Here is an 18652-nt window from a genome sequence, read left to right as displayed (position 1 = left end):
CTCCTGAGGACAAGCTAAGAACAAGCCTGCTATTTTGTCTTGTCTTAGTCAAAATTTCCATTAGAAAACTCTTTTGATGCTGAGATAATTTTCTTTGCCTTGGAGAATTATTACAGCATCCACACTTTCATTCTAAGGGTGAATAATATATATTCATGTTCACAAGAATTTCTCCCAAAATTTGAATAAATCCTTGCATCTTCTCCTGGACTTCCCTGACCTCCAGACCTAGTTTTGACTTCCCTTCCTTTTTTCATTCCAGCCCCTTAGATTGATTGTTTTCCTTCATCTTTTATCTTGGTGGCAAGATAAGTAATTTGGAAGACCGCTGACCTTGCCCCAGCACCTTTGATTGGACACTTTCTCCAGGCTCTTGTGTGAAAGAAAGTAAAGCCCAGGCTGGAGCAATGCTGAGCTCATCACTGCCTTCACAGCTTTATAAAGACAGGCTGACATCACAAAGCAAGTGAAGGTTCTGCTATGGTTCTGGTATGTTATTCTTTGACACTGGTCTTACTCATTCACCTTTTGATGGAAACCCTTTATTTACTAAATCTCTATTGTCTCAAATAACAGCAGTAAAGCCTTTTCTGAGCTTTACATTTTCATGTTTCGCAGTAATTGCACAGTTATTTTCCTCTGGATTCTTTGGAGAGCATGCTTTTCTTTTTTGTTCTTCAATTCCAGGTACAGTTTATGTGTGCCTTTGTTTGTTCCTACATGACTTCCCATGATTAGGGATATTGTGGGGACAATTAGGAGCCAGCAGAACAGGGTAGTTTAAATTTCTGATCTCTCTCACACATTAGCTCTTTAGGAAAGTTTGAGCCAGGCTACAAATATGCACTTTATCTCTTCTCTGTCCTTTTTGTATGCTGTTCTGTGATTTCTTGCAGAACTGCTGGATGCAGTCAGATTGCTCCTGTATTTTTTTTCCAGAACTGACTGCAGTAAACCTGGATATGCAATCCAGAGCTCTTGACAATAAAGGGAGGCTATACAGAACAAATAACATTTGAGATTTAAAGAGTTAATACTTTGGGGTGTTTTTTTCTGAATTCTGATCTAGTGCAAAAGGTCCAATTTCTACTTTTATCCTGGAGATTTTAAGTAGGTGTGTTGATGAGTTTGTTAGGAGAGTGGCCTCCTCTGCTGAACCAAATGGCTTATAGAAAGTCTGGAACTTAGGAAAAGCAGGTTGAACTCTGACTTGCTGAAATGTTCAATGTGTTCAATGTGTTCTTGAATGGTCTAGTTTATCCTCTTGTCATGCAGTTTCTAAGGGGCCACATGGGTGCAATAACAGTCTCTTTCTTCATGAGGCAGTTGGATAGGTATTTGTAATATAAAGCAGTTAAGTGGTGATGGTGCCAAGGGACTTGGAATGATGGGTGAAAGGGGAGGAGGGGAATGGTCTGAGTCTGATCCTAAAATGACAGAGGTGAGGCAGAGCCCAAAGCCCAAATCATCTGTGCCTGTGACTAATGTGTCTGTGCCCAATATACTCTAAAAACCTAATTAGGAGCTGCATGAACACAATGGCACATTCTTATTTCTTGATGCTCATCTGTATTTCTTATCATCTTTAGGGTTTCTTTTTGTGGTATTATGTAAAAATTACATAAAAATTAGGAACGCGTCAACATTAGCTCTTCAGCACAAATGCAAACAGACCCCTTCTTTTCACAGTTAGAGCTGGTGGCAGTAGAAAAAGGGATTTTTCTGTAACTGTCCCAGGTGAAAGTACTGCTGTAGTGTTTTAGTCCTCTCTCTCTCTCCTGTGTTTGTAAAGACCTTTACTAGAGAGACAGTACTACTGTTATTGCTAATGAAATATTCCTAGCAGTGTGCCAAGCATGTTAAGCACCCTCCAGACAGAAATATTCACTCAGCAAGGTCCATTCTTACATTTCCAACTGAATCAATGGCAGAGCCCTCTCTCCTTGGAGGAGAGCACTGCCAATGAGTAAATAAACTCTTGGAGGGAGTGAGGAGTTCTGATAGGAAGATGAAACCGATCATCTGGCTTGGACCCCTTCAATACCAGGCAAGAAACACAGGACTGCACCCCTCCTCTGTAGCTTGCGTTCCAGAAACCCTTCCAGCAAAACTGTATATGGTATGATGTGAATATAATGCAATATAATAAGAACCAGTTTGTGCTGGAAAAAGCTAGGCTATGCAGATAGCAATTAGCAAAGCTAACATTCTCCAACACACAGCCACAGCTGTGCTCACTGTCACCATCTTTGGGACCCCCTGTGTTCCTTGCCCAGTCCAGGTCCTTACTGCCCTATCTCTTCTCTCTGCCCTGGGTCTCTCCTGGATGCAGTGCATGGTCATCTGCCTTTCCCTCCTATATGAATGCTTCCAGGCAGACTGCTGGCCAGCTGGGTCTTTGGGGTCCAGCCTTGTTTCGTGGGAACAGCAAGTTCCCTCCCCAAGGGGAAAGGAGAGAAACCGGTGTCTTCTAACTAAGTCACAGTAAAAGTAAAGTAGTTGTTGCAAACCTCTGAAACTTTGTCAACTGCCCTTCTTCAGGCTGGAGGGGGCAATGCAAACAGTCACTTCAATGAGCAGATGAGAAGCACTACTTCAGAGCTAGCATCTGTTTCAATGACCTACTCCTACAGAGCAATGCTAAGACAGCAGTGAAACTCCCAAAACAAGTAACATGCCAAAAAGCACTGAAACATCACTTCAGATTTTCACCTATTAGTTCCAGAGTTAATACTTAATTTCTGAGGAAATGCATGTCTTCCTTAGCCTCAGAGCCAAAAAGCCTCTTTGTTTATGTGTGATAGTCCTCCATTAAAAAAAAAAAAGCCTGCAAAGTATGACTCCTTCAGCATGTTGAACATTCATCAGGGCTGAACTGTATGTCTCGACATGTCCTGACCATACACTGCTTTAACTGGGATCCCTCAACCCCTATTAACTGGCACAACTGTAAGTTAAACTGCTAAAACAATCTAAGCCTTTAGAGGAGTTTAAGATAACTAAACCCCTTAGAAGTCATTGGTACTAAAAGTAAAGCAACATCAAAAAGGTATCAGAGATACTGTATTACAGCCACTTTAGCATTGCAACTTTCTCAAACACAAACATTTCCTGTTTTATAACCCCACTGCAAATTTTCTGAAGGTGTGCACAAGTGAAGATCTCTGTTGTGATCTTTTGAGGATCAATCCAAATGTAGCCCACCACAAAAGTCAGATTTGAAGCTGCCAGAATTATCCATCTCTTAATATTTATCCCAAGAGGAAACTTGACCAGAAAATATGAAATACTGTCTCACCGGTTTTGTTGATATATTTATAAAAAGGTTATATGTTTACTATTTTTTGACATCACTTGTCTCTGCATTTGTCATACCTTTTCACATAAGTGTGTTAGGGAGGAAACTGAAGAGCATGTGTGATTCTGTGAGGTGGCTTGAGATTGATATGACCACATAACTGATGAGTGGCAAAGCCTCAGTCATTCTTAGTTGGTTCCTAGAACTCAGAGTTCTGCATTTTAGAGTAAACACTCTAAAATATTTTTAAATAAGTGAAGTTTTTCCAAGAACCTTATTTATTCAGCAGTAACCCCATCTTGCCCTACTGAACAAATTAACCGTGCTGCACAGGCAAAGTTGCTGTTCTGAGAGGGGAGGCAGGAGTCAGTTCAGAAGGATGGGAGGAAGAAACAGGAGATAGGAACCACGTGTGCTGAGACCCTGTCCTCATTCACCAGGGTCCACAGCAGGTGCCAGGGAAGGAGCCCAGCCCCTTCTGCAACAGCAGCAGCTCCAGCAGTACCCTGAGTTTTTGTGCTGGCCAAGCAGGTCCTGTGGCAATCAGCACCTTTCCCCCCCAGCACTGCTGCCCCAGGCAGCCCAGTGCTGCCTGTGCTTGCAGTAGACCTGTCCCCAGCAGCTCCAGGCTTGTGGCAGAATCACAGACCTGCTCCTACAGCTTCTGTCAGAAGAGGAAAAATGTAACTAAAACAGCCTATGCATCTCAAAAAATGCATTTCTGCCTTTTCATTTTTGACAATTATTATGATGAGAGGTTTGATATCTTGCCATAATGTTGCTTTTAGCCACATATATGCTCTTTCTCTCTACTACACAGCTTTCACTGTATAGTAATATTTTCATTAACATAAGCCAGAGGGAGAGGGAATGAGAGGAAGAAGCCTGACATAAAAAAAAAAAAGGTAATACTTCAAAGCTTATTAAGGAAAAGTCTTAAGTCCCAGAGGAGACAGTTTAATGAGTGGAGTCCGGAGGTCGATGTGGCTCTCCATTTGGTCACACTGACATCATAATTTCTGAATTGTTTCTCTATGCTCTCCACACCACTGTCATGCCATAAAGGGGAGATGAATATAGTTGCAATGGCAGACCTGGCTTCTGAATGGCTGCAGTGTTAATGGTGGTGTGCGAAGTACATCCCATAATGCTTCTGAGGTATTAAAAGGAAGCTAAACAATGGCAACATCAAAATTTCACCTTAGTGCTCACAAAGGTGGAACATAACTCCCCATCAGCCCTTTCCCACCTGAGATTACAGAGAAACCACTCCTGGTGGAAAACTCATAGAGTGAATTATGTGCTGAACATGAACAACAAACCCAGATTTTACTTATGGACCTGGAGAGGAAAATCCTCTGCCTGTAGCTGACCCTCTTCTCTCTGGTGCCTGTGCTCTTTGCCGGAGGCCAGGCAGGTGCTGTGTCACTGCTGTGACGCTTCAGGCTGTGCTGGTTTCCACGTGAAAGGCTGGCACATTTTTACAGAATTTAGTTTGCAAACTCTAGGTTCCTCCTAACCAGGCAGAGCTGAAGTGTTTGAGTCCTGCACTTTTTCAAATTTCCAGAAATACCACAGTAATGACAAAGGCTCTTCTAAGAAGCAGGGCAGCTTTGCATTGACCTCCAAACAAGGCGAAGGAGTGAATGCACCCGCGCACTTCAATTTACAGTAAGATTTCTGATGTGGGAAGTGCACACGTTTTGCATCATCTTGTTCTCAGAAAAGGATGATAATGAAGCTGTTTTGTTTTAAATTCAGGAAAAGAGGCCTGAGGTATACACCCAGCATGGAAAATTTCAGCCTGAATGATCAAGTCTAGTGAAGTTACAAGCATTTTCGGGGGAAAAATGGAAACAAAACAAAACAAACCACTGAAGAAAGGGCTCTTGAAATGGAAATGATTGTGCAACCCTAACTATGGGTGAAGGTAGCTGTTGCTGCCTAGATGAGTACATTTGAGAGGCTGCCTTCTCAAATAAAAGCTGCAGAGCAGTAATAGGGCGTTGTTCGGCACTGCATTCTTGAATAGCTTTAGCAAGCACTGAAGGCTGAAGACTAGGAGGAACAAGGTAGATAATAACCAAAACAAAACAATGGCTTATGGTAAGCTGAGAGAACACTTGCATTTTCCATACAAACTGACAGGATGTTATAATTTCTGGAGCAGGGCAGGGCTATGTGTTCCTGGTTTTAGCAGAAGGGTTATAAAAATGCAGTGAATGAGTATCTAGGTCATAATGCAAGCTGTCATGTATTTCTCCTTCTGCCTTTCAAAGTGTAATGACTTCTCAGTTTGACTGAAGTTTTTAGTGAACTCCTTTTAACTTTCCAGGCATGCTCCTCATCAGGGTTAAGTAGGTGCATTAGCACCCAGGAGAGGTCAGGATCTAGCCTATTTAGCATCCTCTTATAGCTTACAAATAAAATTTGGAGTTTAAGACACTTTTTATGCACAGTCTATCACTCTCCATCCAAATTGCCATTATTGGATAATTAAACAGGACAGGAGATTAAAATGTACTTGAATTAAAAGGTTTGGACTCATCACTACAGTTTGTCATTAAATGACTCATCCACCATTGATCAAGGCCTGCAATGTTATTATACTTTTCCCTGAGACACAAAAGAGATGCATAATTTGTCACTACCGAGTACTGCACTTAAAATGTTAATTTTTTTCAGTAGCTATATACATATGTGATGGTTCTTTGTATTTATTTTGTCTCACTCTCTCCAAAAATCATGTACTCCTCTTCAAGCCTCTTGTTCTAATAGAAATCTTGACCTGCCACAATGAATAAAGCAACATTTTACCTTCTCATAAAGTCAAAAAGCATTTATGTGTCTCCTCAGACCACATCCACTTCTGGAAGCTGGATGCTAATGAAGGCTTGAACTTGTTAATCTTCAGCGGAACTTCTGTTCAACCTACCTAGCTGCATTCACAGCCAAACTGGTTCAGGGCAGCTGCAAGTGAAGTGAAGGTCTGTATCAAGTCAGGAGACAAAATTGCTGACTGCGATGCGGGCTGTGCTCCTGTGAGCTCTGAGAGCTGACTGCAAACCCAGCCCTGGAGACCCTGCATCCAAGCAATGCAAAGTCCTCTGCGGATCAGGAAAGGTGGGAGTCAGGGAAGAGCAGCTCCCAGCTTGCACCACCGCCAAGATTAACCTTCTAGATATCTGATGGGGGTGGAACAAATCCTCTTCGCTCCCTGCCTGCCAAGGGAAGCATTTGTTTCTCGTGCAATGTTGTCCTGTGCCTGGGTGTCAGTCTGGAAGACCTTCCACATAGAGTAGAGAAGCAGCAGCACGGGAAAGAAGGTGCAGTGTGAGGATTTTGCTTGCATGGTGTGGGTGTCCCCAGCAATAAGCTGCAGTGACTCTAAGAAGAGAGGGATGCCACCTTGAAAAGGCACAGGCTGGGAAAACCATGGAATTCTCAGGAAAATCTTCATATGTAGTGGATACTGATGAAAGTTTGGCTTGTCACCTCCTAGACCAAAGCAATATAAGCTGCATTCCTGTAGACTGCCCATGCTTAGACCTGATGCATTCCTAGATCTCTGTATGAGAAGCTTTTTCAGTCACATTGCATTTTCTTGCCCCAAGGATTGTGAGATTTAGTGGCCTCTGAGGACTTCTGCAATGATAGAAAGTAATTGGAGGACACAGCTCTCCCTTGGCCTGGTTTTCTTTAGGAAACTTGGGGCAGCTAGGAAGCTTGCACAAGTCACTCAGGGCCACCAGAGCACTGGCTGCATTTGCTCTGGGACTGATTCCTTGGATGTCCCTGCTTCCCCAGTAGCACAGCTGGCATCAGCAGGGCAGTGGGGCATCGTTGCCTTGCCCAGACTCACTGCCACCCTCTGTCCAGCCACACAGCACAGCCAAGGCACTGTGCATCCAGCACAGCCCATCTGCATCTCAACTAATCTAAATTTGCCCCTGGCATTTTAACCCTGCTCCCCAGGACACTCCTTTCTGCACTGCTGACCAGTTTGCCCACGGCTCTTGAAAAAAACACACATTCTTTATTCTTTGTGAAAATAAACAAGCTTTTGAACTTTGGTATGTTAATCCCGAAAGAAAAAAGAAGACACAGGAGCAAGCCACCTGAAGAAATGTAAGCCACAGCCTGTCACAGAGATCAGTGAGTGTTTAAGGTGCCTGTATTCCTTCTTGGATTTGGCCATTTGCCTGACAGCACTCACCATCAGACTTAGCTTTTCACCAACTGCTTCCTGCAAGTCACAGTGAAAGCAAACTCCCACAGACTTCCACAAGGTTCTGCCAGCGTAAGGCCATCTTTTTTTCAGAACAATCCTCCAGCAATGGTGAGAAGAGAGTTGGTAGAAAGCCTAGGCTGGGGATATTCTTCCTTGAATAATTAAATAATTGTCAATAACATTCTTGGTGGTGTTATTAAAATCCCATGACTCAGATATGGCTGTGAAAATGTTAAGGACCTGATTTATTTTACTTTTAGAAGAGTTGATTTGTGTGCTTGGGATTTTCTCTTTGCAGGGTCAGAACAATTCAAACTCTTTATCTTCACCACTTGCCTCTAGCTAGGTTCACTTTTTGCTCTCCACAGGAGTGGAAAGTTTTAAATTAATACATAATACACTGAATTTGAGAAGAAAATCATGCTGCTTGTTCTTTATTTTCAGAATCCTGTAGCTAAACTGCAGTGATGTTTTGACCTTTTATTTAAGATAGTTCTGTAAACAAATGGGTGGGCACACGCATGATCTCTGCAAACAGATGCTTTAATGTATTTTGGGCCTCAATGTGACATTGTGGGGTGCTGACTATCTTGCCAAAAACTCAATTACCTGAGTCAGCACTCATTTGCAAATACAGAGCCTGAGACCCAGTCCTTAAGGGCTTTGTCTGGTGAGCATGCAATTTATTTTTTTAAACTGACACCAATTTTCTCATATCAAATAATGCATTTTATCTCAGAAGACGTACTAGGTCAACAGTTTGGACTGATGAGAGATGAAAATAGTAACATGTTCTAACTAAAATAATTCAGTGCTGGAAAAGCTTCGCATGGAGGAAAGACAACCAACCAAACCCCAGCCATACCTAGAAAAATTATATTATACCCTGGCTCCAACAGCTTTACTCCCTTCCCTCCCCGCAAGAGGAAAAATCGTCATGTTCTCTGTCCCACTGGCAGAAGAAAAAGGTGATTTTAGCTGATTTGCAGTATTCAACATTTGAACAACACTTGAACCCTTCCAAATTCAAACACCAGAAAAATGTGGCAGTACCATTAAGCCTTATGAATGAGGAGCCAGTGAGATTTCAAGGAGTATGGAATGAGCGTTTCCTTCTTTTCCTCCTCTAGTTTCATGCTATTTCTCTGTCTTAAGATCAAGCTGCCCTGTCCTTTACTGAGCTGCTGTCCTTCCTGGTGCTCCTCAGTGGCCCTCTGTGACAAGCCTACAGCCACTCGCTGCACCACCTCCTGTGTTAATTTGGCCAACAGAGGTTAAAATGCCATTTCTGGGCCAGCTCCACTTGGTACCACCAACACCATTTCCCAGCCTGACAACAACTGGCACTCTGTACATGCTCAGTGCCAGATATTTCAGAGAAGCTGGAACTCACAGAAGCCTGGCAGAGGCGCTGAAGTCCTCACCGTTTCCTGCACAGATCCCTGTGCAACACCAGACAACACGGGTGAAGAGGCCTAGCAAACACTCACGCTCCTTCAGCCCTTCCCCAAACTACCCACTTAACTGTGAAGGTCTGTGTCCCCAGTTCTCTCCCCCAGTTCACCTTTCATCTGCTCTGTGTACCCTCAAAGAGATCTCAGTTGCTACTGGTCTCCTTGTGCTGGGCCAGTTCTTGTGCACCCTCCTCACCTTCCACTCCATGAGAGCCCCCAGGGCAATCCCCAGACCCAAGCAGGACTCAGACCTTGCCCCTAACCTCACAGTGTCTCCTCTGCTCCTCTGGAAAGACTGAGGTACGTGCACATAAAACTATGGCAAGGGTACCAGCTGCAACGTTTTCTCCTGTCATTTCGAGCGTGAGTAAGAGCTCCCAATCTTCCTGCCACAAAACTCAAATTGGTTTGTTGCGTGCTGTTAGAGAGTAACTATGATTGATTCCTGCAATTGCTCCATATCAGAGGTGGGTAAGTGAATGTTTACCAGATACTGGTACTTTGGAGTTTGCTCAATATTATTAGATAGATTGGCATAATAAAACACTTAGGAACCCTTTGATCTAAAGGCTGCACATATATTTCAGACCTAAAATGTCCGTGGTACCAGAACATTTGCTTATGTGCACACTTCCAGATTACCATGCACAGCACATATTCTTCCTGGATTCCCCCTCAGCTCTGCTAAGTCAGGCATTTTAGAGTTCAGTGTCCGCTGGCTTTGCCCTACACGTTGCCGCAGTCTATTTGTGAAGAAAAAAACATATTAATTTTTTGCTTAAGTAAAATATGAGAATTTGAGAAAAGCACCATTTCTAGCAACACAGTGTACAGTACAAATCTTCAAGGATTTTTAATGTGCTTGCTTCAAGGTGATCATAGCTGTTCTCAGAGAGGAACTTCCCAATAGACTATATATAGAGTGTGCCATTACACACCACCAGGTATTTTACCTTTGAACCAGGTTGGACCTGCTGTTACTGGAAATAAGTAATTGTACTAACTGGATGGTTAGTTCCCAGAATAGTAATTTTATAACTAGGGAGAGTACTTAGACTGCAGACTTTCAAATCTCTGAATAACTTAACTACTTGGCAGCATTCAGGGGACAAAACCCCCCAGAGTGCCACCTCAGTGAGTTCTTACTAGCAATGCTAACATTTGGACTTCCAGACAAAAGAGGATTACAGGTTAAATGATATTGGGATATAGCATCATGTGGTTGATTAAAACCTAAACAAACTGCTAATGCTGTAAAGAATGCATCTATTTACAGGCCTGAATCCACTTCTAACACAAGAAGAGAAATATTTCTGGAAAGTTTTCTCATTATATGTACTACTGTGAACAAGTTACACATATGGTTTCAGTTAAGCATTTTTCCAAAGGAAAAAGAAAGCAAAAAAGGTGAAAAAAGGTGAAATACATGTTCCTTTAAACCCAGGAATTATTATTAAAGGTTTTAGGACTTTGTTTGGAATTGTAGTGCTAGTCTGTGAACTGTTATGTAAAGTTACTACTAAATCAGCAGAACTGCTGTCATGGAATTGGTTCTTAGTTCATTGAGACACAACAGGGCTTGTTGCTCCACCATTCCTTCTGCCCTTGCCTGGATATATTCTGCACCATGGAGGCAATACAATGGACTTCTGTCCTTGGGCATCCTCTCTATGGTATTTGCCTTCTAAATTAACCACACTCTCTGAGGCCCACCAAATCCTATGGGAAAAAGCATTGAGAAGGCAGGATTTGACTTGCAGAGCTTTTATGAAGGGTTACGTGGAAGGCTTAATGCAGGTCAATAAAGGGTTTTAGAGAGCTGTAGAACTGTCTAATTTTTTTTAGAGACACTTCTCATGTTATATAAACTTCAGTGACAGAGTCCGGTATATCTGTGCCTCCACAATGATATGCCTGGAACCAATCTGATATGATGTTACTTTTGGTGCAAGGTGACAGAGAAAGGGGAGGCAGTACTGGATGATACAGGAAAAAGAGGAGACATGGAGTGCCAGGGAGTGTTGCTGAGTTTCTGGCCTGCCATTTCTTTCACAACCCAGATCTCATCTTCAGCTTCAGCCTGCACTGACACAAAACAGGCTCGTTTCAAACTGGCCAACAAAGCTACAGAAAAAGGCACAACTACCCAAGGACTCTTTGTCAGCTCCAGAGCAAGCACTGGGCTGATGGAATTAAGCTGCTGTGTACCCTGCTGCCTCATCCAAAAGTGGTCTAGGTCCAGTTTTATGGGCCAGCATTTTCTCCTTGGGAACAGCCCCACCTTTGAGTTGTGAAGCAATTGACCTCTTTGTGTCTCTGTCTTCCAGTTTCTTACTCATAAACCTTGTCTAATATCGCTGCCATGAAGAGCAATGCTTGAAAAAGCTAACATACCTCAGACAAGAGGAAATCCAGCACCCAGCTGACCTGAAACCTGACTGAATTCAGTCCTTTTGTCCTTTCCTGCCTTTCAAGTGGTCATTTTATGATATGCTGTCCCACTGTTTTCCCTACAAGAGAGAAAACAGAGTGGCACTTCCTACCCTTCCATTCTCCAAACTGACAGCAGTTCACCCATGCAGTGGCTTCTTTTTTTCTTGTTAGCAGACAGGTACTTTACACAGAGTATGTGCTCTGGGCAAGTGATGGACAAGTGCCACAGTGGTCAGGGGAAAACCTAGAATACCATTCTGAGCTTCAGAGGGCACCCATCTCTCCTCACAACAAAAATAGGCCAGAAATACAGTAAGAATAGACTTCTCTCATGGGGTTTTGGCACATCAGCTCCTGTTTGAGGCCAGAGATGTCTGAAAATTTGAGAGAGAAGGTTAAAAGAAATTTTGGTGCTCATAGGAGAGGAGACATAAAAAGGAGAAGGAGACAAGTGAAGGAAAAAAAAAAAAAGGATGAAAGGAAAAGGGGAAGAAGAAAAAGGAAAGGTCATTGATGTTTTAAAGAAGGATTTGGGTTTGGGTTTATTTTAAAATTATTTTGGTCATGCCCTAAGAGCTACTAAGTCTCAGTAATCAGAACAAGCCCTTCCCAAGCCCTAGCTCTCCTCCTCCTCGCTGCCCTGCATCGCATGCCACCCCATACAGAAATGAAGAGTACAAAGGTGTCATACAAACTATGAGATCAGAATGGTAGGGCTTTGCACTCCCTAGGTCTTTATGCTGCAGACAAGGATCACACACAGCACAGGGAAATGGAACATAAATCTCCTATAACCTCAACACAGGAGATAGATTGCTGCTGGGGGATCGGACACTGCCATTGGCAAAAAAGTGTCAGCACCCAGTGAAACTGCTGGCAGTTTAGGACACTCAAAATAAAAGAAATGTAGAACTGGCACTGGAATATTCATTTAGAGCCCTTGACAACAGTGGGAATCCCTTCCTGGATTCAGCTGTTCCAGACCAGACTGGAAATGCCAGGCAGAAAACAAAGCAAAGAGATGCTACTATTGCCCTTTATTTATTTAGATTTATTGTAATGTAAACAGACACGAAACCTGAGAAAGCAAAAGCTCAGAGTGTACCTTGTGCTTTGAGGATGTTTATAAATTGCCAGTCCTTCATAAATAGAATAAGCAGGAATTAGGGGGGAAAAAAAAAAAATCCCCTGAAGCTATTTCCTGGTTCCTGCTTTAGCATGTGGAAGAAGAAAGACGACTTACTTGGCTTGGAGCAGGTCCAGGTGCACACTGTCCCCTCCACACGGGGCTTTGCTTTTGGTAATGTTTGTATCCGTGTTTGCCATTGGAACTGACAGAGCCCTGTGCAGCAGCAGCAGGCCAAAAGAAAAGCTTGTCTGGTGCAGATGGTGGAAAGCCAGCCTTGGCAGCTAGTGGCTGCAGACAGTCCTGAGCAGTGCACATGAGGGCCAAAGGAGGAGGAGGATTGACCAAGATGGCTCGGTGGCATGGCCCTCAACTAAAGATAATAATACATCCTCTATTTCTCTGCCTTTTTTCAGCTTTCTGATGGAAAAAACCAAGCTCTTACCCAAAATCCATTTGAGGCCAGTCTGCAAAGTCAACTGCTCTTTGCAAAAAGCTGCTATTCACTTAACAGCATTGTATTTCTGTGACGTTCCTTTTTGGATATAATTTCCTCATGTTTGTGGTGCTGTAAATCTGGCTGCATACAAGGGCAGAAATATCCAAGCAGGTGGTTGCCAGAGTTCTCACTCCAACATAGCACAGGATCTGCTAGGCCAGGTCACACCAGCACCCACCAAGTTCAGTATCTTGTCTGAAGCATCAGGAAACGCCTACTTCTCGAGAGGCAAATTCAGAATCCCATGAATGATTCAGTGCCGGCGACGAGAGAGAAAAATTCCTTTCTCCCTAAATAAATAAAAAATTCAGCATCCCAGACCTATTGCCATCAAATTCCAGTTTTACTTTGGCTTTGTGCTTCACACACACTTCCCCACTCACATGATGGTTTACCTTTCCAAATATTGGGTGAACTCTGTCTCACGGGAGCCCACACTCTAAAAGGGTCTACCAAATCCCTTGTCCTTGCCATGCCACCATGCTACAGGGCACAGCCAGGCATGTTCAGCTGCCCTGGAGAGAAAGCAGGTGAGGGAATGGTTACTCCTGTTTTCTTGCTTACAATTCAAACACGATTTAAGATGTCGCAGGGCCTTCCAAGCAAGTGAATGCAGTTGTGAATAGCACAAAGCTTTGCAGGAAAGAGGGATGTTTTGATGGCCTCAATGATGGTATAAAGGACTATGTAAACCTGTTAACATTAATCTTCCAGACAATTGCAAGCTCTTAAATGTTTACTGAAATCAGTGCCAGCTGTCCAAGCCCTGTCCTACTGAAATCATGGCCTTCAGCCACTGCTCTTCAGTTTCTCGTTCATGAAGAGAAGCGGCGGTGCCTGTGCTGCTCATTCCTGCCCTGGTAAAGGACGAATTCTGAGGGGCTGAAGGACTAAAAGGCAGGTCCTGAGACTGGCCCCACCTTTCCTGGGGCTGGCGTGACACACCTGCCAGCTGGTGCAGCTGACTCTGACTGCCCTCTAGTGCAGGGATCAAACCTGCTGAATAATTTAAAAGATGTCGATAGGTATGAATGGACACCTGTGGCTGAATTGTGAGCCAGCTCTTGCTTAGGTCTATGTTAGTCAGTTTGCTGCCCCAGCAGCAGGTCTATGCTTAGGTATCAGAGGTCTATGGCTGGCAAGGAGACTCCCAAGTTGTATTCCAGGTGGCACACTGACCATGAATGTGAGGCCACCAGTGTTCTTTGATGGTGCGGAACAACCAGCTATGTCTGCTTTTGCAAACAGGAATTCTTATGCAAATCCCAGGTAAATCAGTAAATTATCACCAAATCAGAAGCAACACATGATCATTTTACATTTTAGAAGTGTCAGAAATGGCTTTTGGGGGTAATGTATCTAGGAGGATACTTGGTTAGTTCAGTCTCTGTCTCACATGTTGGTGATTGAATACTAAACCAATTAATGAACCTTCTCACCTTACAGAAGGTTTTAGAACTTTTCCAAAAAAGAAGACAATATAGTTTCAAACTACTGAAATCTATGAAAGCCCAAGAAAAATATCCTTCTGTGCTACACTGGAATCAATCACTCCAGATAATTTTAAATAATCTTGATTTTTTTCTCTCATTGCTTCAGGCTTTAGAGACATTGCTAAGACAGAAAACAGAGCAATCTCATCATTAGATTCAGCAACCACCTGCAATTAGATACAGCAAGATAAAATTACATTACTGGAGAGAAGAGATCTACTTACAGTCATTCCACATAGACATCTGAACTATTTATCTTCTTCTGTACACCTGGTGTTTTCTGTCTATACTTTTTATCATGAGACAAATGAATCTGAATGAGCTGGGTCAGGATAACCACACTCTTGGAATCCACTTGATAGCTTCCTGTTGAAAAGAGGTATTGTAAGGAGATGAAGTTAATAATGTGAACAGTTCAGAAGAATAGCAACGGAGTATAAAGCTTTTTATCTTTTAAAAACTTTTGCGTCGGATTAGTTCACTCAAGATCATCCAGTACATGGTATTTTTTCTGTGAGAGCATATCTGGGCAAAATATGAGAAATGATATAAATTTGTTCTGTAATCCATAATAGATAGAACTTATTTCAAAAGCATGGTGCTAATGAAGCACCATTAGACAGTCAGTGCTGGTAAGTGCCTTGGCTCTGTGGCTGCAGTTATTAATAGATCCTACATGCCTCTAGCTCCCCAATATTCACTATATACCCACATACTTGCACAGCCTGCTGCTCATCCCCAGACTTGGCTACATCCCTGTGAATCTTCTCACTCTTTCCAGATTTATCTAGCCTAAACAAGCTAATTACCTGGATTCATTACTATCTCATACCCATCCCTCTTCCCAGCTCATCTAACATATACAAGTGGCATCTACCGTGCTCTTTACAGAACTAAAAATCAGCCCAAAGTACTGTGGCCAAAACTAATTTTAATGTCAGCAATTTAATCAGATGTCTGCACAACGTAAATGAACATCTTCCTCTGGTCCCTGGTGGAGAGTTATCCACATAAAACCATATCATTACAACATTTAGGTATGAATTCAAGGACAGACACCACAACACAGAGTCTAGTTATGGCCAGAGCTTGAAGACATTTTTACAAATCATTATCACTGCTGCACCTACTCTGTGACTACTTAGATTTTACCTTCGAGGATGCTTTCTAACCTATAATAAATGCACCCGAGCAGCTCCTTCTGGTCACCTGAGTAACTATCTCTTTTTAGAGTAGTATTTGTACCAGTCCTGCTGGTGTATCTTTGGGAGGTCTCCACTAACTACAGTCAAATGATCAGGTTTTAGCAGCAGACCCAGGAAGAAAATCCCAGATCTATAAATGTTTCTGGCACTACACAGCCAGAATTTCAAGATAGCAGCAGGAACATCTGCACACAGATAGTGCAACTTCCCAGTAATAAAGATGTGCTGATTATTTGGTGTGAATTCCCACTGGCTGAAAACACAGACACAGGGTGGAGGTCAATGTTTACCACTGGGGCAGCAAACTGACTGACAGCAGAAAAATAAGAGGATTTCTTTAAGCAGTTGTTTCTTAGAATGAATCTTGTGACAAACACACGTCTGGTTAAATCTTCATAGAATTAGACAAAAGGATTCTCCAATAGCTGCCATTTTCAACCTTAGCTGGCTTATTTCCTCAGTTGCCTTGGGAAGAGTGTCAGTGTGCAAAGTGATACGTACAGGCATACTTGCTCTTCCTCCCTCTCCCAGAAGTATTCTTAGCAAGCACCTGCTGCCACTGCTCCTGCCATTGAGAAACAGGGCTCGTTTCAGACTGGCCTTTTTCTCCTTATAAATGCAGTTATACAGCAGCATAAATTCAGCAGCTGTGCAACACTTTGTTGTATTTGACAACAGCTGGAGGAGAAAAAGCGTCTAAAAGGACAAACCACCAAATATTCCACGTCCCTTGATGTAACAGGTAAACACACTGCGAATGGAGCTGGTGGAGTTGGAACAGACCAGCTTGTATGCCTGAGAGCAGTCTTAAGTGCACCACTGATCACAGCTGAACAAGTTTCTCTTAGGCCCTCCTTCAACATTTTATTTCCCTGCTTTCCTACAGGGAGACTGACTAAGAAGTATGCATACATTTCATGCCAAAATATGTCTCTATCTAGCTACAAATCAGAATCATGGGAAAAACTCACACTGGCTTCAGCAGAGTTTGCTCAAGCCCTTCGTCTATCCTAACCTACTACTGATAGTTATTTGTGTCCCCAAATGACCCAGACGTCCCCAATGATAGCACGTGAACAGTGTATCATTCTAATCATAGCATGGAGCAATAACTTGACTGTTCCTAAAATATTTGGAGCTAGTAACTTGGAATGCAGAGATAAGCACAGCACACCATACTTTCACAAGTGTGTAGGGGAGCTCCACAGACTAGTGGGTACTGACCCCTCTCCTTTAGACCCTGTTGAAAATTCCACTGTCTCTGAATCTCAGTCTGATCCCCTTTGCTCTCAGAACCAGACATTGCTCTTGAGTGCAGAGCTATTATTGCACAAATGCAGGGCCAAGCTAATATTATCTATTTTCTCATTGACTGTTCTTATGCAGCAGTAAATGAAAGCTTGAAGGGACTTGGGTTTAGTGAAAAGGGAGCAAAATGACTGAAACTTATTGTCAGAGCAAGCACACAGGCTGATACTCCTGGTAGCAAATGGTAGCTTCTTCCCAAGCTACCCTGCAGTAACATCTGCATGTTCTAGATACAAGCAAGGAAATGGTCTTCTATCATTACTATTTCAGAACAACAGATCTAACATGACATAACTGCTGTTCAATTACTATTTTATATCATTGTGAAAGATAAAAGCTCCCCCTTGCCCCGACACTTCCCTAATAACATATTTAAGCCTCAGGTTTTGTGAGTCAGATAACCTTAAATTCAGTTTTCAAAGCAATATTAACCCTGTCCAACAAGGCTAGTCAGACAGCAGAAGATGACAGACTATAATTTTAGCAAATAATTTGACAAAGTAGTTTAGCTTTGCTTTTCGCTTTAGGAATACACACACACAGGCCAGTGGCAACACAAAATCAGAACTGAAAGGAGAATTCACTAACATAACTGTTTGGAAAACTTAATTTATATCACTGATTACCTCATAGTTATTCTTTACAAGCCCAGTTCCAGTTCTTTCCATCAAATATATCCACCTTTAGGTATTTAGTACATAATTGCTTCCCCACAGCTGTAGGCAGTTCTAGCAGTCCTACAGCTCTAGCAGCCTAGCAGTTCTTACTCCTCTGTGTTTTAATCACTTAGGCAACACTGGGATCTCCAGTACAGAACAGTGTGGTTTTAAAGATGTCTCAGTCACATTGTAGTTACAGTGCAAGCATGCTGTGAGGCTGAACAGCACAGTCATGAGCCCTCCCCACTGCTCTGCAGGGCTAGGAAATGTGCTACCAAAATCCGTGCTACTTAATGCCCTGAAAGTGTCCCGGAGTTCCACCTCCACCAATATCTTGTAACTAAAAATGGAGCTCTCGCCTCACCCCGAAGAGGTCGCTAATTAAAACTGGTATTTTTAGACCCTAGGAATACTCAGATACGCTGCAACTGATACTATAAATATTTTGGGGTTTTATTTTCTTATACAATTAGTCTCTAGAAAAAAGACAGAAATTTCACCTTCACTGTAATTGACAGCCCAACTTATAAAAATATATACTGGAAACAAAACAGAGAAAGAATAAATGAAAAGACATTCAATGACTTCAGTAGTTAGCCTTTCAACTACATTAGTGGGTGATAGCAGAAACCACAAACAACTGCAAAGCAGCAACTGAGCAGCTAAATTTACTGCATCAGTTCCAACTATGTTTTAGAGATAATTTTATTTTCCCACTTTTTGCCTTTTCTTTTTATTTTCCCTCCAAGTGAAGAAAGCATTTGTTGCAATTTCAGCCAAGGCTAGAGAGAGGCTTCAGGGAAGAGGAGATGAGAGTATTTGCAATTTCATCAAGTTCCTAATAGCTCAAGTGAGAAACGTATCTACAACTCCAGTGCTCTGGGTTTTCTCCAGCAGACTGGGTAGACAGAGACATTAGGGAAAATTTCCTGTTCCCTCATGGATC

The 18652-nt window shown here is 42.6% G+C and overlaps 1 long non-coding RNA gene across 1 annotated transcript in view; it reads right to left on the bottom strand.

Annotated features, from left to right (window-relative positions):
* Positions 1–18652, bottom strand: part of LOC120749610 (uncharacterized) — a 251744-nt gene that overhangs the window by 27138 nt on the left and 205954 nt on the right. Inside the window, exon 5 of the long non-coding RNA XR_005699694.2 lies at positions 14759–14900. This is a non-coding gene — a long non-coding RNA (uncharacterized LOC120749610). The remainder of the gene's footprint in view (positions 1–14758; positions 14901–18652) is intronic.

This window comes from Hirundo rustica, chromosome 2, assembly GCF_015227805.2.
Source record: "Hirundo rustica isolate bHirRus1 chromosome 2, bHirRus1.pri.v3, whole genome shotgun sequence".
Classification (NCBI taxonomy): Eukaryota; Metazoa; Chordata; class Aves; order Passeriformes; family Hirundinidae; genus Hirundo; species Hirundo rustica.
This window is presented reverse-complemented; position numbering and strand designations above follow the sequence as displayed.